Genomic DNA, 8,668 nt, shown 5'->3' with positions numbered 1-8,668 from the left:
TAGCTCTCTGGAAAAAAGTCACAGACACGTGATTTATTTGATATATAGCATAAAGGAACAAGGAGGAAGAAGGGTAGGAACAATGACTGTAGCAAAAAGCCAAGGACGTGAAACTTGTTGAGTAGGAGGCAGAAAATTTATCAAAGGACTACAAACAGGGAAAGAAAGAAAGATGTATCAAAATCAAATGTGTCATGCTATTTGGCGGCAGATGTTTTGGTAATAAAATCTTATTAACCCGTGAACTTGGTACAATGTCTACAATTGGCACATCATTGTGACAAGAAAAATAGAAAGTGCCTGGGTAACCAGTGTCTGTAAAGCTGGATTAAGAATATATAGGAATTTCTGACTTGAAACACAGAAAAGTGGTTGTTGTCCACATTAACTACTGTGCTAACTACTGTGCGTACTAAGCCGGTTTATTTTAAAGAAAAAATCTATGCTTTTCCTCAGGACAAACAAAACTGCCTGTTATATATGGGTGTCCAATTAAGTGGGTGTCTGTAGATCATAGAGTACTGGGTTATCACTGCATTAATAAATTATTATTTGCAACTAACATTATGTATTGAAAAACTAAATGGTTCAGTACATCACTAGGTTGCACGATTCTGCTGATAACACAGTGTGCCATAAATTCACTGCCTCTAGGAAGAAGTGTTACACAATGGAAATTATGTTTATCATGGAGGCCCATCCTTGATTGTGCTCTGTGGGTTTTTCTTGCTGGTTTTTTCCATTGTAAAATATTATTAGAAACTAGCATTTTTAAGAGTTAAAACCCCTAAGAGGGCCTGGGAAGCAGTTTTTAATGTGCGCGGGCGGGTGACCACCTACATTGAGGTGAGGCGGGGGGGGGGGGGGGGGAGAGCAAATTTGGCTGTTCTCTCTTTGTGGCTGTTTAGAACCGTCAGATTACTGAACCTTTCTTGAGTCATTGTTGAGCAGTCATGTTCATAGATTTCAAGCCGCTGAAAAGTACCTTTCTCCTGCTGAGGGTGATTGCACATGCTGAATCCACCACTAGAAGTTTGCAGATCATGATATTACACTGTAGGTTCCTGTAATGCCTTCAATTTGTCTAGCATGTCATTGAAATGTGCCAGAGACCACATCATCACCTGATATAATTCGTTTTAAGAAACCGTAGTTCATGGAGTAGTCTTCAGATTTAATCAAGAACCTTCATCAAAAAAGACTATTCTGCATTGTTGCAAATGCTACATAGCTTTGCTGGTTTGAAAATGCAAAAATCTAGGACTATTGACTTTTTAAGGCTTACGACGCAGCAGACTGATGGGATCAAAACGGACCAATAATAAATTTAGATGCTGGAAGATTCTTATTCCAACAAAGATACTATTCATATGAAAATGTATATTACAATGGAACCTCTATAACGAAGTCCTCGGTCTAACAAACTATTTTTTTTTTACTCCAGTAATAGTAAAATATAAGGCAATATGAAAAAGAACCTCGATAAAAGTTAACAAACCTCGTTAGAATAAACATATTTTGCCAGTCCCTTGGCCCTTCATTATATCAAGGTTCCACTGTACTTAATTTTATTTATTTATTTTTCAAAAAGTGGGGAAGCCCCTTTGCCCTGCATGGGCCCTGCCCTAGCTTGGCTTAGGCTATATAATACCCCCAAAATAGACTATGCTAAATCAGGCAACAAAGAACAATAAAATTGCATCCTTTAAACAGTATTACGGCCCTTGGCTTGTTTATTGTAATCACTGGTATGACAAAAAAATAATGGATTTGTATATTACACACGGTACGTAAGACCTAAACTTGTCCTCCAGGTTCTTAGCTGGGGCCTCACATTTATCTTGTGATCAACAAGTGTGCAGATCAATTGTTACAGTAGGGTGGACAGTGCCTTTGTATGTGGTAAGGGGCCATGAAGCTTCCTCATTTATAGGAATAACATTAGTCTATCCCATATTAAAAGATACACCAAGGTTTTTGAAGTAGCAAGGTTGTGCTCGAAGAAAAATTGAAAGGAGCCCAGTGCTCCAGACCCGTGAAATCCTGGGTGCCCAGCACATGATTTCTATGAAAAAATTTCTTAGTTGCCCCTGAACAATAGTTAAGCACCACGGGCCAGCTGGGTGCTGGTAGAGCACAACCTTGAGTAGTCAAACACAAAGCAGCAGTGATGAGCAGAGGCCATGAAACTATCTCATACATGTACATAACCCTCAGTTGCAGTAAATATTTCAGTGACCAAGCCTTGGTGATTATTCATTTTTAACTTGCAATCTGTCAGTCACATCACTTCAGTGATTCAGTGCATGAGTGCCCCTGAGTTGGAGTTTACATCTCAAATTATGATATACTATAATTATAATTATTATAAGTACTCAATGCGAGATTGCAAAACTTTTCGTTATTCACCCAAAAGAATAACAATACACAACATTCAAGATAGGATCACAATTTTATTTTAAAGACCACATCAGTAAATGGTAATAATTAATTCTTGCTGTATTTTACAAAATTGCAAAAACAGTTTTTGCAATAAACTTGTGTGGGCTCTCTTGCTTTAGCTTGTGGTTTGAACTGACAATGTGTCTGTGCAGTTTTAATCAGGCTCTGAGTTTTGGGAAGACTAAAATTAAAAAAAAGCATACCTTTTGTTTAGTGAGGGTTATGGCGACTAGAATGTTGGAAATACTAAGGAATTTACTGTATATTAAAATATCATACCATCCAGATTGCACCATGATCCTGATAGATTTTAATATTTTATAATAAAAATTTACAAATAGAGCTTTAAAACTTTTTATAAAAGCTCAAAGGAATGTTAATAGTGGTAACAGAAAAAATAGTACACTACAAGAGCAAGGTGTGAGCAATAACAGTGTTTACAAAACTAGAGGGCTCTCTGTGATCTGTTGCCTTAGGGCAAATCTTTTTGAAAGTTTCCTAAAAGTTTCGTAGTCGTCGCGTTCCAGTCGAAGAAAGGTCTAAGAGAAAATTTATCTTCGATGACTTCGCCAGTAGTAAAAGCAAAAATCACCACCGGCGATATAAATAAACTTACCAAGTTTTGCGAACTGTAAGCTTACCTCCATGCGCTCCCTCTTTATGCGAAGATTTTTTTCCGGATTCAAGATCTGTCGATTGATCTTTCTTCCATATGCTAGCAAATGATCCAAGTTTAATTTTCCGCTACTGGTTTGCGTTGAAAGCCCCGTAAATGCTATTGCAGCACTCTTCGAAGTTATCAAACCGAGAAAACAGCGAAACTGTCAGCTGGAAACAAACCTATTCCTCGAATCTCACATTCAGTTGGTCAGACTTGCGTGCAGCACAATTCTATCGATTGAAGCGGTTGCTGCACACATACGGAGCCTAATGTAGTAAGATCGAAAGAGTCTTCCTAAACAAGAACGCATCGAAGTGGGAGGAAAGAGAACATTGTTGAGCAAAGTTCTTGGAAGAAAATTGTCATGCTGTGTGTACTGCGTTAAGTAAATGACGTCGCAAAGCAATTGCGTTGTGTTCTTGGTAACCAGGCCACAGGAACATAGCGTTTTAATGGCGGACGAAAATTAATGGTTTTTGAGCGCCAAAAAATACCACTTTCCTTAATCGCATGAAGCTATAATTTGCACACCATGTACTTCAAGTACTAAACTGCCAATCTAGCGAAAAAAAATGGTAGTCAAAAATTTGATCGTAGTAGCACTTTAAAGGTAAAATCATTAATTTCGAAATACTGCAACATATTAAAAACTCCTGGAAGGGGTTCCATCCACTGTACCCAGTGGGGGTATGAATTTGCGTGTACGTCCGAGGGTTAAGACAAAAATTGTTCATTTCCTGCCCTGTTCAGGATAAGAGACCTTATTTAAGACCCTGATTTGTGACTCAATATCATCATTTTACTTGTTGCCTTTTTTACTGATGTGTTTGTTTTCACCGTTTTCGGTATTTTTTGCCTAATCAGGGTTAGACACAATCTTCAAGAATGCGTAAGAAATTCTCGACCGTACCGGCTAAAAATTTGACTTCGATTTTGGCGTTAAAATTTTTGAATGGCCTGGCGTCTAAATTTGCATACGGTTAGAGTGATTCTGTGTGTACGGACTAAACGCACGAAACTTCCGTATCCAGGCCACCAGTCAAAAATTCGTCCGTGTCATGTGAACAGAGTCTCTGGGTTACGTTTACCATGGTTTCTGCACTAAACTGATAAATTTTACCTAAGAATGGCGATGAACTCAGTGGTCCTCAGCGTCCATGAAGTGTGCTTGTTTGTCAGTATCGCGGAAAAAGAAAGCACTCAGATTAGTTCCGGCCCACACATTTAGATAAGATAGTAAAATGGGAATTGAACCGATTTAAGGAGCTACTTACGTTACTTTATTTAAATTTGATAGATTTTGCTAACGTTTATAGGACATAAAATTAGTCTGAGAGTGAGCAAAATTATTTTTAACACTTATCTATTAAGCTTTACGTAATAAGTAAGATTATGTCACCAAATATTGAAATAAAAAGAACGTTTGAATTGATTTTTCTTTGAGTGAGGTTATTTAAAACCGACTCTTTCCACTGCTATATACTGTGTTTTAATACAAGAGAAAGTCATTTGTCTATTACGGTTTGTATGTTTAGGAAGTTAAGGGCGGCAGTAGGTGCAATTGCAGTCAAAAATAAATTGAATGGCGCTTCACCTTAACACACCGATTATTAAACACTATTCACGGTGTAAATGAATGCACAGGAAAGGCGAGATTTGGAGAAGAAGCTTGCAAGCAGAGGCGGCTTTTGAGCTGGGCTTAAATCAACTGTGATCAGATTTATTATTATAACCTTCTCTCAGTTGCTAGTTTGTTGGACGATATTCAAGCACCCTCACCTTTGAAGCACGTCAAATATTTTCATCGGGTGTTAAGCTTTATCCGATGTCCTTACTGTTGTGTTCGGGTTTCCTTTCACACTCGCTGTTTTACTAACAGGACGTTGCCATAATTTAAGTAGCCTGTATAACAGGGGCTTTATGAGCCAAGCGAGGCGAACGCGTCTTGCGTGAAAAGCCGCGTTCGCCTCGCTTGGCTCATAAGGCGCCTGTTATGTAGGCTATACTCGAGTAAAGTCATTGCAGTTGTTTCATTTAAGAAAGGTGCGTGTTATTTTCAAGGATTCGTTTTCACGGTGAACGGAACATTTTTTCTTCTAACGATGACCCTTTCAGCCATCGCTCGTTATTTCAAAGTGACTCGGCCGTCATTGAATCCCAAAATAGACCCGACTGGAAAAAACTTTGCCGCTTGTAAAGTATAAACCATGAATGATGGGACCTAATGGATTTAGGGCCCAAAAGCTTTTTCGTAAGACGGCATAAAAAGTCAACGGCAATGACAACGGTATGCCTTAAAAGAAGTAATGTAAGGATTTGTATCAGAACGAGCAGCTCGTGAAAATGTAAACATTTGGATGAAAGAAATTTGAATTTGCTTTGCCAATGAACGTATACCCATAAATCTTTTAGGCCTCATTTGCAGCATTTTTAATATCAACGCTATTCCCGATATCTTTGATGTTCAACGACGGATTTTCTTCCATCCTGGAAAATTCATTTGCATTTACGACTGCGAGAAGTTAGGCGTCGCCGGGTGTCTTTCAAAGAGAACATTTTTAATGATCGCGTGTTATGGACCAATAGTATACTATTTGTATCTTTAGCTCTGTTCGGCATAATACCCAAATAGCAAATTTAAGAAGGGAACACAATAACAAAAATTCAACCCACCCTCTTAAATTTATGTTTCAATAATGACCCACCCCCTATCATGTAAAAAAATAAACCTAATCAAGCAACGGCTGTTATTTGACACAGCGGCGCATCAACAAGTCCTCCAAAGTTTGCCTTGTATCGCACAGGTGTCTTCTTTTTCTTGTCTTACTAGTTAAGGAAGGAAATTGCGTTGCAAATAATCTGTTTCTGTTTATGTGGCTACTAGAGGCAACATGGTCGTTCGCTAACATCAGTTCCTAAGTAAAGGTTCGAACACCCGACAAATGGTCTGAATTATGCACCGCACTGGTCTCATTCGCTCTTTGAAGGCCCTTCAAGCCATCCGATGTCCTTGAGATGCATTCAGGAATAATGGCATGGGTCTGCAGCCTATTCCCAGCGTCGCGCCAGGGTAAAGAGCGAAACATTGCTTGCTCATTTTCCTAGCGTGCGGAAAACTAAAAAGAAACAGATTATACCGGGTAAAAATCAGCAGAAGCAAAAAAAACGGATTCTAAGCTTAACGTCGAAAATTGACAGCTGAAAGCAAATTGGTAAAAAAAAAAAGAAGAAAGGTCTGGAGTAAATAGATAATTGAATGCAAAAGTTTTTCTTTTAAGATAATGGCTAGGTCTAAATTTATCAAACGGATAAATTATGAGTTCAATCTTTTTTCTGCAAATTAGGAAAGGGACGTTTAAGACAACCGAAAAAGAAATAGGACGAGTAGAATAACAACAATGTTGAAGACTCATAAGGAAAGATAAAACATGAAATAATTTCCCTGCAAACAAAAAAGAGCGCGTTTAAGAGAACCGAAAGAAAAATCATTGTGCTTCAACGGAAAAAATTAATAACGACTGTCACAGTATTTGCTTCTCCCGGCTCCTTCTTGACTATCTACGTGGGAATTTGTGGTTAGTCCGGGATTTGGGTAGTTTATAATGACAATGAGGATTTGCCTTCTGTTAACAGGTGAAGTATATGGATCAATGTTTATGTGAAATGATGTCAATGAGACTGAACTTAATTGTATCAATCCGTGCATCCGCCTGGTGCCAATGATTTATGGTTTATTAGAAAGTAAATGCCCTTTTACATTATGAAACTTGACACCTGAGAAGGTATGTTCTGATCCAAGGTTTTATTGTCACATAGTTAATGGTAAGCCTGAGCTCAAAAGGGACCACCTTTTTCAGGATCATTTGTGTTGGGCAGGATTAAAGTGGTGCTGTCTTCAATATTCTTGAAGGAAAAAAAGACTGGTTACATTTTACTTAATATTAGCAGTTTTTTACCTTCTACTTTTAGTGCTAAAATTTCAGAGTTCAGAAATTTTAGTGTCCGATTCCGGTGTAAGCTGTGTCGCTCAGCATCATTTGGCTCAACACACACCTCACTCCTGTGGTGTTTACCATATTTGGTTTCCCTCGAATCAGATTCCTGTTCAAATTTACCTTATTTTGGATCTTAGGGATAACGTAAGGCTTATGTACAGAGCATTTAAACACCGATCGAGGGGAGGCTGCACGTTTTCAAAAGCTACCGACTACTGTTAAAAGACAATACAATACAATACTCTCCAAGTCATCATCCCTAAAATGAAATTAAAAGAAAAGACGATTGTATGTTTCTACACCTAGCAAAAAAGCAATATTTGAGAGATGAATATAGCGGTACGAATAAGAACCCACACACAATTGCACCTTTACGGTCGAGTACTCCTCCCTTTTAACTCGCTACAGCCATGCTAGCTTTCAATACATGCTGATCGCTTGTCACATTTCTTAGTGTTGCGTTTGTTATCGAATATATCCCCGTATGACTTGCAGAGAAGAACTGCACAACTACGATTACTTTAGCCTGGGAAAAGGATTTGCTGGTATTTGTTAATGTTTATACAGGAAAATAATGGAATAAAGCAATTCCTTATGGCCTGACTTTTCCCCTCGTCCTTACATGGTACTGACACGCAAGTCAAAACTCAAAGATGGCGGCTGAAGTCTTTCCGCGAATGACGTCATAAATTAAAAATTCAGGATGGCGCCTAGACTTATTAAAAGCGTGTATACATATAAAAAAATTAGTGTAAGCAAAATGTGTGAAAAGCGTAAGAATGGGGCGGAATGTATCCGGAGGTATAAAAAGAGTCTCTCGAAAGAAAAATAGGATTCATAATAACCCTTACCAAACCAGATGTATTTTGAAACTGATTTTAAAGTATTTAAAATGTATTTTCAGTATTTGAACACTATTTTCCTGTATTTTAATACTATTTGACAAAAAAATTTAAATTTTCGCCCCTGTTTGAAATATATCTTGAGTGTAGTTAAATTGTAGTTCATGTAAAGGAAAACCTCTCTCATCAATTTACAATGTATTTTGTTTAATAAATATGATTAAAATAGAGTATTTAAAATGTATTTTGGGCATAGAACCACTAACACTGTTACAAACAGAGTTCAAATAGACTATTTGAAATATGTTTTAAGGGCTTTTATGCTGACTGTAATGAAGATACTTTTAAATAGGGTACTTTAACTCTGTTTTGAGTTGTATCTAAAATGTATTTTGAGACGCATCCACTCACAAAGTTACAAACATAGTTCAAATAGACTATTTGAAATATGTTTTAAGAGCCTAAATGCTGACCGTATTTTAAATCCTTTTAAATAGGGTACTTTAACACTGTTTTGAGTTGTATCTAAAATGTATTTTGAGACGCATCCACTGACAAAGTTACAAACAGAGTTCAAATAGACTATTTGAAATATGTTTTAAAACCTTAAGAACTGGCCGCATTTTAAATACTTTTAAATAGGGTACTTAAACACTGTTTTGAGGTCTATTTGAATTGTATTTTGGGCACACAGCACCCTGACTATAAAAACAGATTATCCATAAACT

This window comes from Porites lutea, chromosome 10 (genome assembly GCF_958299795.1).
Source record: "Porites lutea chromosome 10, jaPorLute2.1, whole genome shotgun sequence".
NCBI classification, from domain to species: domain Eukaryota; kingdom Metazoa; phylum Cnidaria; class Anthozoa; order Scleractinia; family Poritidae; genus Porites; species Porites lutea.
Note: the sequence above shows the minus strand (reverse complement) of the source record.